General features: G+C 32.2%; 1 pseudogene; it reads right to left on the bottom strand.

Annotated features, from left to right (window-relative positions):
• Positions 1 to 16,414: 16,414 nt before the first annotated feature.
• Positions 16,415 to 17,045, bottom strand: LOC101955179 (golgin subfamily A member 7 pseudogene; annotated as a pseudogene).
• Positions 17,046 to 17,876: the final 831 nt, after the last annotated feature.

The raw sequence follows: 17,876 nt of genomic DNA, 5'->3' as shown, positions 1-17,876 counted from the left end.
GTGTTAGGATTAATTGGTTATATTACATAATCAATTTGAATTAATTGGTCATATGATAATTGGTAATATAATAATCATATACTAATCAAGATTAGAGCCAATCTATCATACTTTCCTTATGAATGGGACTATTCAGTTTTTACTTTGGAGAAATGGGGCAATGATATTTGTCTCTCCAAAGGCTGATCTATGTGAGATCAAAGGGAAGATACATTTTTCTTGTTTCAAACCCAACTCTATAATGAATTGTATGTTTGTGTGTCCTGGTTTTTAAGCATCATTGCTATTAAATATAGGCATAATTTTATTATTCCTTCAAATTTTAGTAACCTCATTTTGTTTATATGCTAAGAAATATAAAAGCATAATTGTCTTCGACGTTACAATGATTGGTGTTCAAGACAGTTTTACAAGTCATTTTATAAAGAAAAAGTAATATTTTTAAAGAAATTACAAGTGTGGGTATGTGCACATATATATAATTACTGGCAAAATATTTTCTAAGCTTTTTTCCTTAACTTTAAATACTCTTTCAAGATAAAAAAAATCCCTTCAAACTGTGTGTTTTGATGCCCTTATTAAAATAGCAACAGTACCCTTGAACATAGCTATATTTCTCAGTGATCTATGTTGCAGTATCTCCTCTATATTCTTCAGTATTTGTAAATGCATTTCTAAATCTTCCATGTTCAGGTATAATGCATTTAAAAAACAATAATAATAGCTATGTTTATATTTCAGTATATATATTTTTAAAAGTCCAGTTCATTATTGTGTTTTTATCTATTAAGATGTTTTCAGTCTCCAAGGGTTTCACTATTATTACCCATAAATTAGACTGGAAACTTCACTAATATATGTTGAAGCATACAAAGTGATACCTGTAGTGAGGGTATCACTCAGAAGTATCTCAGAAACATTTCTCTCTGATCTTGTCTAGAATTCCTGTCTCTCAACTCATCATCCCCAAGACAAGCCATAGAAACTAGAATTCTCCTTCTCCAAGAGGAATCATAAAAATCAGAACCCTTTTATTTAAAGCCAGAAATAAAACCCAAAATATTACTCTAAGCTCCTCCTCTTGACTGTGGTACATCTCAACATGATCATTTTAGACCCTCATTCCAGAGCAGTCCTGCCTCACTCAGACCCAGGAGGAAGAAATGCTGCAACATAGGGTTAAAAATTAATCTGAAAAGACAGATTTTGGTGGCTTCCCCATTGAGTAAGTTATTATTATATCACACCTCTTTGTCTAGTCTTTCTTTGCCATTCATATTTCAACAAACTTAAACATAAAAATGGAAAATTCACCTTGGATCTTCAGGTCTTCTTTCTGTAGATTCCCATGACACTTAAAATATGATTAACTACAGTTTTATGTTTTTCTCTTATTAACCCATATTTTGTTTTAGAGGTGTTAACCAGGACCCTTATGATGCACAGGAAGTGTCTCCTCGTTCCTTCACTACATATGTATTTTATTAGGTTGCCATTAATTTTATGTATTGTCTTTCTAATATTAAATATAGTAGTGTACTGATAAAAATGGATATTCTAAATCTTTAAATAAAATTTGAATATGCTTATTTTAATATGCTATCATTCTCAGGCTGTACACATGAGGTCAAAATATTCTCAAAATCTGTTCTTGAAATATTCTAACTACAAAGGAATAAACCACCATGATTTAAGAACATTTCTTCACATCAATGCATTTTCTAAAATTTATTCTGTAAAAAGTAAATCTTTCTTAAGATAATAACCATATTTAGGAAGCATACTGGAAAAAACAAAAAAAATATCTCATTTTGTTTCTTTCAAAGTTTGGATCAAAGCTACGCATCTTTTGAAAGGCAAGGCAGTCTGCCAAAACCACCCAGGGGGTCTTCTGCACTTTCTCTGACACTCAAATGACCACCTTCTGAAATCGCATGCTAAGTTTTCATTCTGAAAATATTAGCTCAGTAAGTGTACTTCTACTTTTTCTTTTAATCATTTTAACCTCTCTTTAAAAAAAGAAAAAGAAAAAAAAGTCTTCCTTGTATTTAATGAATGTCTCTGCAGTCGACTCATATTTACTGCTTCAGACCATTTCTATGACTTGTGTGTAGACATGTGTATATGAAGAATGAATTAGATTTCTAATTAAGCAGTCCACATTAAGGCTCTCTGCCAAATGTGAATTAGTCTTAAGGGCATTTGTACAGAGATGTTGATTGAGGAATATTTGTGTCCATATCCTCAGTAGCCAGGGAAATATTCAACAACGTGCTGGCACAATTTCTGTACTATGAACAGGCAGATTTCTACTTTGCTTATTTGTTTGTTTTGGGAAACTGTTAAGAACTAAGTGGTTGTATATATTCATGGTTTAGCCCTGAGGAGTAATTCTAGTCAAAGAATTTTGGAAGAAATAATCAAGAGCAATGATGCATATCTACTGTGAAAGGTAATTTCAATCAGGTAGAAACTTCCCAAAGTCCTCAACATGAAGATTAGGCCACCTAAACATGGCTGATTAGCCTATGATTTCCATTTTTTTCTCAAACTCAAAAAGGTGTTTAAATCTTGGGAGATTTAAAGGTGTTTTGCATCCAATAAACCTGAAAGAAACTGGAAAGTTAATGTGTGTCTACAAAATTCTTTTCCACTAGCCTGCTATTGACATTTTTTTATTTTATTTTTTAGGTGTTTCTACTTTTCTTCACTTTCTTTTCCTAGTATACCATACTGGTGAGCAGGTTTGAATTAGAAAAATCTATATTTAATATTTTGCTTTTTTTAAGTTAACTTTATTTCAAAGTGACACATTAAACATAAAAATTATGCATCATAATGAGGTATCACATGAGGTTTTTATCCATGTATATCTTGTGTATATTTAAATCAGGTTGAACATTTATTATTTATGTTGAATATTGTCAAAATCCTTTTTTCCTAGCTTGTTGAAACATGCAGTACATCATTGTTCTATATAGTTACCAGATTTTAAAATAGTACGTCAAAACTTGTTACTGTGATCTAGCTGTAACTCAGTAGTTCCAGATCAGCCTTTTCCCATGTTCCTTCCATCTCCATCATTCCTAGCCTAAGGTATCCACCATTCTATTTTAGATTCTAACATGTGATTAGAATAAATTTTAAAATTAGTGGAAATTTCTTTCAGTTTTCAAAACCATTCATTTTATAATTTATTCTTTTTGCCCCTTAATCATATCCAAATAACTGAAAGCTCTTGTTAATGTATGGAATGGGAAAACAAATTTATTCTACATCCACTTCCTATTTATACTTTCATTATTCTCAAAAACTTCTGATTTTAGGTACAACCGTACACTTATCGAATGTTCAAGTATCTACCGCCAATATTCAAAAATCCAAGAAAGATAAGCTACAGAAAATCTTAAGTAAACAGGAATTAATTTTGTTTGACCCCAAATGGGACCTGTTAATAGAATAGTGACTATGACACTCAAAAATAACACTCAAGTAAAACAATAGAGGGCTGCAGTGTGGCTCAGCGGTAGAGAATTTGTCTGACAAGTGCAGAATCCTGGGTTCATTCACCAGCACTGCCAAAAACCTAATTAAAAAAGGTACAAAAACAAGAAATGATTTTACTTCCCTTTGCAGCTGTTGTACCTATTGGATAAGGATGAGTTTCTTCACATTCAGGTGAAGAAACACAATTAAGACTGGAAGCAGCAGTTGAAAAGTTCATGCTTCAGACTCCTAAACTTAGATCTTTTCACTGGGTCACTTTTGGCTCTCATTGGCTCTGGAACCACCATTTAATTTAATGTAAATCTCCTATTTAAAAGCAAAATTTTTTTGAAGATATATTAATTATGGGTCCATGAGTCATGGAACAGTTTTGAAAATTTAGAAAGCAGAGTGAGACATGGTGATCTCCTTTCAGATTTCAATGAACATTGTCTTATTGGAATTAAATAAAATATGTGTAGCTATGTAAAAACAAAAGGGCATATAAAAAAGAACCAGGAATTAGAAAAGTAAAAAAAAAAAGAAATAAATTTGAAAATTTGTGTCATTCACATATGGTATTTTTAAAAATTATAGAATCTCTTTGGTTAGATTGTTCATAATCAATCTCACAGAGATATGATTTACAAAAAGTATTTTTAGTATTCAATTTAAATTTTTAATCATTTGGAGGCATAATTTCCTTTTTAACTTTGGTAATTATTTCTCAGATAATAGTTCATCATATTTAGAAGCATTAATCTGCTATAAGAAAATCCTGTAAGTTATTATTTATTTTTAATGAGCAAAACACTTAAAGTAATAAACTAAAAACAATCTATTTGAATCCATTGATATCTTAATCTCATTTCTCCTTTTACAACAAAATAGAGTGAGTGATTCATAAAAAGAAGAAATTTGTGACAGCTCTGGGGTTTGGAAGTCCAAGCCCAAAGCCTTTACAAGTTTGCTCTCTTATGAGGGTTGCTCTCTGCTTCCAGGATGGTGCTTGAACATTACATTCTCCAGAGAAGAGGAGTGCTACATTCTTACTTGGAAGAAGACAGAAGGGCAAAAAAGGGCAAATTCACTCCACTAAACCCCTTTATAATTGCATTAATCCCTTCATGGAGGTGACATTAACACCACTCAATAATTCCTGCTACCAATATGGATGCGTTGTGAATTAAGTTTATCACCTGAATTTTGATTCTAGAGGATACATTCAAACCACAGAAATTAGGAAATGTTCTTTAATTTTCTATACTTTATTTAACTTTGAGTTATATGTTGACCTAGTTTCTGTATTATTTTTGATGTTATTGTGAATATAATAAATGTCAGAGGCCTTTATATTTAGAAATTTTTTGAACTATTATCCGGATTACCATTTATGAGCTGTGCTGTTCTTTAGACCTATGAAGTCAGACTATTCCACCTCCCTATTTGTATAACATAAGATATGAAAATAAGTTCCTCATAATAAAATGTATCTTAATAAATGTTTATGTTTTATTATAGATTAAATGCATGTGACAATAATTTTCCAGATTTACCATTTTTCTTGATTATTATATTCAACGAAACTATGAAAAAATATGTCATGACATGGATTTGTCATCAAAATGTATTATATATAAATGTCATATAAACCTTTTTTTTTGTATTGGCTATTGAACCAGGGATGTTTTACCACCGAGACACATCCACAGCCCTTTTATATTGAGACAGAGTCTCACTAAGTTGTTTAGGATCTCACTCAACTGCTGAGTACTGGCCTTGGACTTCTAGGACTCCTGACTCAGCCTTCCAAGTTGCTGGAATTACAGGCATGTGCCACTTTGCCCAACAATGTATTTAAACATAATATAAAATTTATCTATTTGAGAGACAGGTGGCATTGACAACAGCAATGCTAATAAATTTGGAAATTCTTTTTTTGTTTGTTTTTTACATTCTAAAATCAATGTATAATCTACTACAGTGATTCATTTTGTCATAACATCCTTTGAGTTTTCCATTTCTGATACTGTTTTACTCACTAGTTAAATCAATCTTATTATCTATGGTATGGGTCAGTTTATTGTAATATTCATTGCATACCCACTTACATAATTTCTTGTTGTACTCTTCCATGAGACTCATGCCTCCTACAGTTTGCCACCATATCCATTTGATGGCATTGTACCTCTGTAAATTTTTATTATTTGTTCTTTTGTATTCATCTTCCTTCTCTAGTATATTCAAGAAGAATCAGTCTCTCTCTCTCTCTCTCTCTCTCTCTCTCTCTCTCTCTCTCTCTCTCTCCCCCCCCGCCCATCTCACACACACACACACACACACACACACACACACACACACACACAATGTACTTCAAAGGAAAGTATCTTTAAAGAGTGTAAATTGGTAACAGGCCCCAAAAGATGTGAGTCAACAAATATACCTAAAAATACAAAAGATGAACAAGTATTTTTTTCATTATTGTGAAAGCATTAATATGCTGATGCATATTGTAAAATCTGAGGTAGAAATAAGAAAGGAGAGAAATTTCTTCAAATAATTTAACTATGAAATGCTTTCTGCCTCGTATTCTTAGAGTATACAATTTTGGATTTTCTAACCTAAATCTAAGCAAATCCAATCTGAGGTTCCTTTAGTAGTTACACATGTAGTTCTATAATATTTTGATTTAAAATGTGCTTGAATTTCTCTTTATGCTCTCTTATGTTAAGCACATGTGTACATTTGTGTGAACTTGTGTGTTAAGAAAAATGAAACAATCCAACAAAAAGAACATCCTTTTATACAGATATAGTGAATATGGTTTATAATTGAATTAACTAGCAGTCTTACATGTATGCAGATGTGCAGGTAACTCATTACAAAGTTAAGACCAAATGTCACACATTCTGACAGCAAAGCAGAAAAAAAATAGCTACAACAAACAAAAACGACTCCTTATGGCAGTATTCCTGAAAGACTCCTGAACTAATTACAAAAGTACAGTTTCCAAATCTGTAAGTCATTTGACTGGAATATTGAAGATATCTCTAGGAAAATATTCTAAGAAAAGTGAGAAGTGTAAGGCAGCCTCTTAACCCTTGATAAGCAGAAAATATCATTTTCACTCACCCTTACAGTATTTCCTATTGCTTCACAAATTGTAAAATCAATAGACAAAATAAATAATTTGTTGGACCCTTTCCCTTGATTTTGCCTTATTCTAGCAACCCACTTCTATGTCTTCTGCTCACTGAGCACCCTCTTTCACCCTGTGAATTGTTCTGTAGAATGGGGCCTCATAACAATTGTTCAATAACTCACTGAAGCAAATCTCATGAAAAGTCTAGGTTGAAAATGACTGCAAAATCTCTAAGTATAATACAGAAGTACAGTTAATTATTGCCATGTTAATAATGACAATATATTTTGTCTTCAGATTAAAGAGAGATTAATTCAACAAAATGGAATTTATATTCCATATGTTCTAGAATAAAATTTCAAATGGCCTTCAGTATTGCATCTCTAGAAGCAAATTACATTATTCTATTAAATAACTATTAAATTGAATTCATAAGACATGATGTTGGGCTAAGGAATGCCTGTGTTTCCTTTGCTAAATGATCTGCTCTTTATAATTTAATTGATAACACTATACTACCAGTTACAAATACATTTAGTTCATTGATGATACAAACCTTAGAAACCATTGGACCAAGAAGCAAGCAGCTAGTAAGCTTAAAAAGAACTGTGACTTTGTCTGATACCTAACTACTACCTCAAGATGTTACAAATGCTATAGAATTACAATTATAAAGGCCAATATGTCATCCATAAATTAGGGGTAGCTTTAAATTCTGAGGGGAAAAAAATAAAGTTAAGGCCATTGACTTAGCTTAATTCATTTAACTGGGGTAATATAGAAAGAAAAAAAAATCAAGTAACTTTTTCCTAATCCAATTACAAAAATGTAATTTTTCTTTGCACCAGAGCCCCAGAGGTGACTTACTTGACAGAAAAGTTTTCATATATTTAAAAATACCAAGAATGTTATTTTTTTCTGAGAAATTCTCATGACAAGTCTAGGAGTAAAACAAATATTAAAGGAAGAAATAAGTAAAAAGCCCCCAAACAAAGCTGATTTCTAACTGAACAACTGCTATCAAATTCTTCAATTTCACATCAGTATTACTGTCATAACAGCCCATGTATGGTTGAGTCACTTTAGAAATATCATAAATAGTTTACTGCTCTATGAGATTACATGAGATGAAGGAAAATTAGCAGTGGCCAAGCCTGGTGATTTTTGGTGGTGTATTTGGATAGGTTAAGTAAATATAAATGGTCACAATCACCAGGGATTTGTGTGACATTTTTATTATCATTTAATAATAAAAAATAATAAAACAGTTAACAATAAAATTATTCACCAAGGTATTCACATTTATGAATTCATCTGATTATAGCACTTATCCATAAATTATTTTGTCAAAATTATCATGTATAAGGATTTTTTTACTACCTTCATTTCCTCTTTGAGTTGGGAATTGCTTGACATGAGACATGATCAACTTTCCCCTTGTAACTGTAGAAAAATAGTTTGATTCCTGATGCTGGCAGGAGCAAGACTCAATTAAGGTTGCAGTTGACATTTTCTACAGATCTTCAATGAAAAAATAGTGACTAATGTCATCAAACTGAATTTAAAAATATCTTTGGAAGTAATTACCTTAAAATAGGCTGAGCCTTGCATCATGGAATACATGAACACTTGAGTTTTTCTGTGGTAAATATAGTTAGAGTGCTAAGTGTGTGTCAGGCCCTCTGTTATGCTGTATGTGTATGAAAATAAAGTGCAATCTATATTTTCAATGTTAGCAAAATTAGGGGATGTGAGCAGAAAACAGACCTACAAACAGATCATTACTCTTCAATGTGCTAAGTGATATTACAGTTAGGATCAAAATGCTAAGAAAGACATCACAGTAGTACATATCTATTAGGGAGGTGGGAAAGGATTACCAGAGGAAGTGTTGTTTGAAATGAGTTCTAAAAGATATGTCAGAGATTCCCAAAGAAAAAGTGCTAAAGAAAAAAAATAATAATGCCAGGAAGAAAGAAGACGTTCACACAACACACACACACACTCACACACACACACACACACACACACACACACAAGTACAAGAACTCATACACACAGTACAGATTGTAGATTGATTTTTTTTTTAAGTCTTGGGATCCCTGAAAAACTAAATTCTCTTACTGTAGGGCAGAATCTTAATCAAAAAGATCTTTCTAAATGTGCAAGAAATTTGAACAAGAATGTGGATGATGACAATATCTAAGATGGATTTCTGAACGTTTAGGAATTTTGGTGAATGAAATATTATATTTATGTCCATTCCTCAAATATATATATACTTCATTCATCAATTAAACTATAGTGTTCTGAGACACTTTTTTTCACTCTTCTGATTTGGTTTTATTAATCTATTGTTTATTGAGAAAAAGGCTATAACTTAATGGCCAAGTGGTCTTGGCCTTCTTGGGGTTTTTTTTTTTGTTGTTGTTGTTGTTTGTTTGTTTGTTTGTTATTGTTGTTGTTTTGTTTTTTAAATTTCTGTTTTAGAAATTCAGTAAATTAAGATGATATAGTAAATTTAAGAGTACAAATTAAAAATAAATTTAGAAAATGAAAATCACTGCTGAAGTTTTAACTCTTAAAATTTATAAGATTTCCCAATTATTGAACAAATGTGAGTATCACAGGAATTTAGGAATCTGACTTTGAATAAAAGTTTGGAGTACAGTATATCATAATTGAATAAAATAAATAAATGGTTTTAATTAAATTTTGTAAATTTTTTTTATGTGGTATTTTGTGGCTTCCATTAAAAAACCTGGTCCAACCATTGTGGCACATGCCTGTAATCCCAGCAACACAGAGAGATAGCAAGTTCAAAGGCAGTGTGAACAGTTTATAAGAACCTGTATCAAAGCACAAACTTTAAAAAAAAAATCTGGGGAGGTAGGTCATTGGTTGGTAGAGTATTGCCAGGATGTGTGAGGTCTTGGGTTTAATTTCCAATTCTAGCACCACCCCCAGTTAAAAAGAAAGAAAGAAATGAAACTGAATATAAAACTGTACTCTATGGTTGGCTTTTCACCAGTAGCATCCCTGTTTGCAGAGGGTTCAGGACATGCTAACCCAAATATGGCATATTGGGAGTTTGAAGACTTTAAGCTAGAGGAATTTGAAGAATAGTAGGTGCACAAAAGACTCTATGACCTTCCCCTGAAGCAGGTCATAAGAACCTCAGATGAGAGACACCCTGCCCTATACCTGAAGAAGAGCAGGAATCATATTTACAAAGTTCACAGAGGGGATTTTGAACACAGAGGCCTTGTGTAGTTTTCCAGTGTGAGGGGCTTCATTCATATCTTTTATTTTACTGCAATTTTTTCTACTCTTCATCAAACTTAGCAAAAAAAAAAAAACACTAAAGTTTAACTGTCTTTAGGGCTTCATATTCATGAAATATCCTGTGTCATAAAATATTTCTAGTAAATAAATTTATGTATTTTTGAATAGTTAATCTGCATTTTGTTATAGGAGCCAAGCCAATGATAGATAGAAGACAAGATATTTTTCCCTGTATTCCATGAAATAGTAATAAATAAATAATTAAATAAATATCAGAAGTGAGCTTCATATTCATGAAATATCCTGTGTCATAAAATATTTCTAGTAAATAAATTTATGTATTTTTGAATAGTTAATCTGCATTTTGTTATAGGAGCCAAGCCAATGATAGGTAGAAGACAAGATATTTTTCCCTGTATTCCATGAAATAGTAATAAATAAATAATTAAATAAATATCAGAAGTGAGCATATACCAAAAACAAAACAAAACAAAACAAAAACCCATACACAAAAAAACAAACAAAAAAAGTATTCATGGCATTTGTTATTCTTCTATTTAAAGGACACAAGTGTAGAAGACTACCATAGCAAGTGTTTGAAACACAAATTTTTAAAAATACAATTATTAAAATATAAACAATTTAGAAATGATTTTCATTAAAATTAGAGTTAATTCAAGAGTTACCTAGAATAGAAAGGACATACGTGACAAAAGATCATGCATAGTCATCATCTTAAAATATATTTTCTATCTTTAGAAATATTTTTAAACAGACCCAGCTATTCACTCCTTAGTATGTATCCAAATGAATTAAAATCAGCATACAAAAGTGATGGAGCCACATCAGTGTTAAGAGCAGCATAATACACAATAGCTAAGCTATGAAACCCACATAAGTGCCCTTTGACAGGTGAATGGATAAAGAAATTATGGTATATATATATGATGGAACATTACTTAACCATAAAGAAGAATGACTTTACGACATTCACCTGTAAATGGATGGATCTGGAGAACATCATGCTGGGTGAAATAAGTCAACCCTCCAAATGGTCTCTCTCATATTCGGATGCTAACCTACAAAAAGGGGTTGGGGACAGAGTCAAAGTTCAGTGGATTAGACAAAGGGGAATGAAGGGAACAGAAGGAGGATAGGAATAGGAAACGATGGTGGAATTAATCTGACATAACTTTCCTATGTACATACAAAACTACACCAAGATAAGTTTTATCATAATCTACATCCACAAGACTGGAACCTTAATTTCAACAAGATATTCCTTGCTTGTATAAATATATCAAAATAGAATTTACTGTCATGTATAACTATAAAGAACAAAAAGAAAAGAGGGAAGTTATATCAAACATGTATTAAAGCTGGAATCCGAAGGCCAGAAATCTGAATTGATGTCTGTGTTCTTACTGCTACTAAGCATCCAAGACTATATATGAAGGAAAGAGCTTTGGGGAGCTGTTCACTTTCTCCTGAAATCTAATAATTCCTTAGGGTTTGGAGATACCTGTCTATTGTGGGGATTTGTGTAGGGGAGTGCCTCTGCTTCAGGAGCCAGGGGAGCTTTGGAACTTGCCTCTCAGATATATTAACTCATGCCTATGAGGATTCATATGAAGGCATTTACAACTCAGTCCCTCCTGTCTCTTTCTCTTCCTGTTTTGTATTATGAGCTCCAAACAGAAAAGGGAGAAAGAGGACAGATTTTGCTTTACATGTACGGTAGATGAAATATCTGGATTGAATATTCTCATACTCGTCACATTGTATCCTGGAGTTTCCTGATAGATGGAGTTGTTTCTACCTTTACTCAAGGAACTCAAGAGAATATGATTGTCATAGGACTGTTTTATGAAACTGATAATGTCATTGGCATTTATATTGCAGGCATTGATTGAATTGCTTTAATTTCAACAATCTGCTTGAATGTACTTTGATAAATACAGTATTTTTAAAAGAAATATTTTCAACATTTAATAGCACCGCTAAATCTCAAAACAAATTTAAATGCACGTTTTTCTTTAGGCTGGATTTATATTGTATTGTTTCTGTAACACTCCCATAAATCATTTATATTTTAGATCCTGATTTAACATCACAATCATTTTTCTGCCTCCAAGAAACTTCTTCACAACTAAGTTAATTCATCTTTGTTTAGTTATGTTTTTATAGGTTAAATGGCCTCTTTTATTTGACAAATTAAGCACTTGAGAATTTATTATTGGGTCTTGGTTTTAATGGTGTGATTTCACTGCAGTTCTCTCTCTGGTCATATAAAAGATGAATAGCTTTGAGGTTTGAAATGTAAGGTTGAAAAGTTAAAAGGGTGTTCATGTGATCAGGTAAAGCATTCATAAATATGTTTGATAAAGTGAAAAATCATACTTCAAGGTTTCGCAATATAAAGATAATTCTTATACAAATTATTGGGGAATCAAAATTAATCATTTTATATATAATATTATATTGATTTATTATACCTACCTTAATAATTACACAATATAATGATAAAAATTTGTTATGGCTTATGTTAATAAAGAGAAAAAATGAGGATTTCTTTCAGATAACTAGGCCAAAATTACTAAAAATGCTACATATGAAACAACCCTATGTCACACAAATATGTATCATGAACTAAATTTTATTTCTTATGCCTCATGAACTGAAGAAATCAGCATATAATTAAACCCATGCTTAAAAATGGATCCAGGACTAAAGGGTAAGAACAATGACTATAAAGCCTTATTCACTGAAGTATAAACACAGAGTATGCAAATCCTCTCTCTAATAAACTCCTTTCTCCTATGTCAATATTAGATGATCAAATACTTCTATGCTTTAAAATATGGACATAGTAATATAAAGTTATGACAGTTCAATTTATGATTTTTATCTATCTATATATTTATTTGTAATATTAGGTATTTAAATCAGGGATACTTGAAATAAATTCCAATCCCTATTCATTTTTTTTATAATTTTGAAACTAGGTCTCACTAAATTGCTGAGGCTGTCCTGGAACTTTGGATCCTCCTGTCTTAGCCTCCCAAGTCACTGGAATTGCAAGCCTGTGCCACCATTTCCAACTGATTTTTCAACTTTATGGTGGTTTAACAATGTACCCATATAAACATTGTATTTTTCACTTTTGGTAATCAATAAATTACATAAAATATCCAACACATTATTGTAAGTACAGCTTTGTGTTAAAATTATTTTTTCCACCAGAGTCTAAGTTGAGCAAATGTAAGAAAGACCAGGCTAAATCCATGATGTTGGTTAAGTATAGTAATTTCACTTTTATTTATATTTTCAGCTCATGATCAGTTCAGGAGTAGGTAATTCCATCAAAATGTAAGGAGTATCTGTAGAAATTATCATTCATGTATTTAATAAACATTTTCTATGTGCCAAGGTGATATGTTGAAAACTTTAAAGGGGTTATTTTATGCAATATAAACAGAAATCCTATTGCTATTCCCACTTGAAGGGAAGAAACTGAGGCTATGGGAATTAAAGAGACTAACTATAAGTCATCAAGTTGCTTGATCATATATCAGTTTTATTTTTAGAATTTTTTTTTAGGAACCTCCATATTGTGTTCCATAATGGCTCCTAAATTGACATTTCTACTAGCAGTGAATAGGAATTCCATTCTCCACTTCTTCACCAACACCTGGTATCCTTTATATTTTTTATGACAGTCATTTGAACACATTAGGAAATTTTTCATTATGGTTTTAACTTGCATCTTTCTGGTGATAAGAGATATTGATATTTTAATATATCTATTGGCTATTAGCATGTCTTATTTTGAGAAATGTCTGTTGACAACCACAGAACATTTTTCAAGTTGAGCTATTTGTTTTCTTGATAATGAATTGTTTGAGTTCCTCATATATTTTGAATATTAACCCCTAATCATATGTATGGTTTGCACAAATTTTATTCTATTCTGTAGGTTCTTTTCATTCTGTCGATTGTTTCTTTAGGGGTCTTAAAGCTTTTTAGTTTGATGTAATTTAATTTGTCTGTTTTTGTTGTTGTTATTAGTTTGTGTGTTTGTGTGTGTGTGTGTGTGTGTGTGTGCACAAGCGCGCACGCTTTGGGAGTCATTTCCAAAAACATTTTGCCAAGACGGATGTCTAGAACACATTTCAACAAGTGTTTTGTAGTGCTTTTACAGTTTCTAATCTTACATTTAAGTGCTTAATCCATTTGATATTAATTTGCATTAGAGGTGTGATAAAGGTAAAATATCACTTCTTGCAAATGGATCTCTGGGTTTGTGAACACAATTACTTAAAGAAAGAGCCTTTACTTGGGAGTTTCATCAAAAAGGAGCTGAATGTATGCACTTGTTTCTAGCCTTGAATTCTGTTCATAGTTCTATGTGTGCCAGTACCATGATTTGTAGACTATTTTAAGGTCAGATAGTATAATGCTTCCCACTTCATTGTTTTGTTTAAGATTACTTTGTGTGTTTGGCATTCTTTGTGGTACTGTGCAAATTTTGAGTTTTTTATTATTATTGTTTTGTTTGCTTTGTTTGTATGTGAAAAATGCCTTTGAAATATTGATAGAGATTGTATTACCCTACATTTATTTGGAGTAGAATGGACATTTTAATATTTTTTTCAGTTCATAAACATGAGTTATCTTTTCCATTTATTTTGTGATTCTTGAATTCATTAATATTTTATAGAGCTCACCATAGACATTTTTTACTTCCTTCATTAATTCCTATTTTATATTTTTTCATATTACTATTATGTTGTTGTCATTTAAGAAAAGTTTCACTAATGTGTTAATATTTCAGCGAAGTTGTTGCAATGGGTTTAAAAGGAGAGAGACACACTATAAGAGACCATAATGTAAAAAGTTTTATTCAATTAAAATATTTCACAGACCTATGGGACTTATTAAATAACTATCACAACCAGAAAATAAATTACATCTGAAAAATTAAATCCAGTATTAAAACCTACAATATCCCTGAAAGGAAAACTTTTAACTGCTTCATTTTCTCCTGATATATTTCTTAACTTTTTCCCAAACAGAGTGCTCTCAACCCAGAAAAGAATGAAGGTCATAAGTAACCCAAACACTAGGAATATACAGACAAAAGAAGAGCTAGAAATATTTATTAAGACTTGGGAATTTAACTTTGAAGTCACATCACTTACTTAACCAATCATAAGATTTCTATGCACTGAATATTGTAAAAGGAATCTATAAACCATAAAGTTGTCGATATTGTTAAAAATTAGCTATATGCAGTATTATGCCTATAAATTTTTTTTCTCATAAATTATATTTATAACAAAACTACAATTAAAATATTTACTATACTTGCTTATTACACATTCAGGGACACAGCAGGGACATATGTGTTTGATGGCTTAGTATCCACTTCATTGTGTTTACTTATTTGTGGAATGAACAAACAATACATAGCACATTTTTCCAACATTCAAGATGTTGCAATAATACCATAAAAGTCTCTGGAAATTGCATTCAACACTATTTAATTAAGTATAACTCCTATAATAAAATAAATTACATTATACAGTATCTTTTTCAATGAGCTTTGGTTTGAAACTCAACAAAGAAATCAATCTTAAGATTTGAATCATGGCATGTTTTCTCTGATAAGGGGATGCTAATAAACTTATTCAGGGTGGGCATGGGACAAGTGGAGGAACTTTGAATTGGGTAAAGCGGGGAGGGGAAGGGGCATAGGGTTAGAAAAGATGGTGGAATGAGAGGGGACACCTCTACTCTATGTATGATTACAGGAATGGTGTGACCCTACATCGTGTAAAAGCAAAAAGTGAAAAATTGTGCTCCATTTGAAAACAATGAATCGAAGAGCATTCTGCTGTCCTATATAAATGATTAGAACAAGTAAAAAAGTTAAAAGAAAAAAGATTTGAATCTTGACAAAATTGGTAGTTCTTTGAAATTTGAGAAATGCATTGGCACAACCACAAGACATAGTCTATCCCTCACTTGGAAATAAAACCTTTTATTAATTTGGGAGAATAAGACTGAACATTGGATAATATAAACTTGTTGAAGTCTAAAGCCATCTGGAAAACTGGCCAAGGAATGAAGAGAATTCATGGTAATGGTGGCAGGTAAAAAATAAAACTGCATTGAACTGACCAACTGCATATTTTATTAAATCACTTTGAATAAAAAAATGTGAAATGCTTCATTTGTGTTTTCTCAGAAACAAATCAAAAAATTACAGAGTCCTATGCAATGTAGAGACACAAAGTGTATGCTGAGCAGCTAGAGGTCACTCCAGTTGTGGAATTTTAGCAACTAGAGGTCACTCCAGGTATTGTTGGAATAAATGGCATCGTGGCTCTGGCAGCAGATACAAAGGAATGACACTCTGGAGAGGAGGTAGGGGAACTCTGTTATCAGCCAGTGGGTAGATGAGGGTCCCAGGTGGAGGTTCGATCTTTATTTTATGGTTTATCTTCCACTGTTCTTACCTCTGTCTTCATAAATGGTCATTCAATAAGTCGAAGACCTCTCCCAATAGAGTCTATCAAGAGGAGGCCTTGGGAGCATACATCTTCTCATTCTGTTCTTGAATATATTCAGATACTTTCTTCAGAACCTTCTCTTAATGAGTTTCCATGCATAAGAAGATGGTATATGTTGTTAAACAAGCCAAGTAGCCTTCAAGATACAATTGGCTTCCAAGCTTCTCTGTTTCTGCATAAATGCTTTTGAGTTCCAACTGTCTCTAGAAACTGCTGCCTATTAATCTGATTCTCCATCTGCCGGGAACTTGGTCTGGAACCAGCAGCGTGTGCCACTGCTACTGTCTCCTTAAATGAATACCTTCCTGACCCCTGCGCCTGCTATGACCTCATGGTGAGGACAGGACCCACCTCACTGAGAGTTTGGGGAGCCCCGAGGGGGAACCATGGGTCAGATCCCGGACCTGAACCCGGGAGGAGTCCAGGGAGCAGCCCCTGACCATTGGACCTACCAACCACCCAAAGAAGCCCAAGGCCTCCCCCTCGCTGCTTCCCCGGGCTGCTGCAGGGGGTCTGTAGCTATAGTCCCTGCCCAGCGCCGCTGGCTGCCACATCATGGTTAGGCTCAGCGAAACACAACCTGCCTCTTCTACCCTCCAGCTGCTGTCGTGCCTTTCATTTTATTTTTAAATGGAATGTTGTAAAATCTATTTTCAGGTATTTTATTTGTGTGTAGAAATGCTACTCATGTTATATGTTGACATTACATCATGTAACTTTACTGAATTCATTTATAATATCTGATAATTGTTTTGGTAAGTTCTTCAGAATTTTCTGTTTATGAGATCATGACATCATTAGTGACAATTTCACTTTATGAAAGGGTCTTTATAATGCCAAATAATTTATTTGAATACCATTTTAATTAGTAATTATTGTATATGCACAGATTTGACAACACCATTAACAAATGAGACATTGTGTTTACCTCCCAAAACAAGATAAAAATTCTAGAAATTTACATGGAAACACAAATGATATCAACTAGAAGATACAAGCATGCAACGGTATTTCAAATGATTTAGAATGAAAAATTCTTAGATTATCTTGAGTACAGCACAAGCTATTGTGACAAGTTTCACTATTCATTTTAAGAGTATAAATCAGTTTCAAAAGATTAACTTCTTTAGAACTATTACTCTTTAAAGCAATTAAGAAAATCTGTCAATACTGCCTTTATAATTTCTATTGTTTCTATGTCTTTCTTCCATTTTTATTGAATCTAACTTAAATTCCATAATTTAATTTATAGTTATGATATATCTTCCTATTTTTTTCTCATACTAGGAATTAAATCCAGAGGCACTTTACCACTAAGCTACATTCTCAACCAGTTTTAGTTTTTTTTTATTTTGATAGAGTCTCACTAAGATGCTTAGGGCCTCACT

Source organism: Ictidomys tridecemlineatus, chromosome 8 (genome assembly GCF_052094955.1).
Source record: "Ictidomys tridecemlineatus isolate mIctTri1 chromosome 8, mIctTri1.hap1, whole genome shotgun sequence".
Classification (NCBI taxonomy): domain Eukaryota; kingdom Metazoa; phylum Chordata; class Mammalia; order Rodentia; family Sciuridae; genus Ictidomys; species Ictidomys tridecemlineatus.
This window is presented reverse-complemented; position numbering and strand designations above follow the sequence as displayed.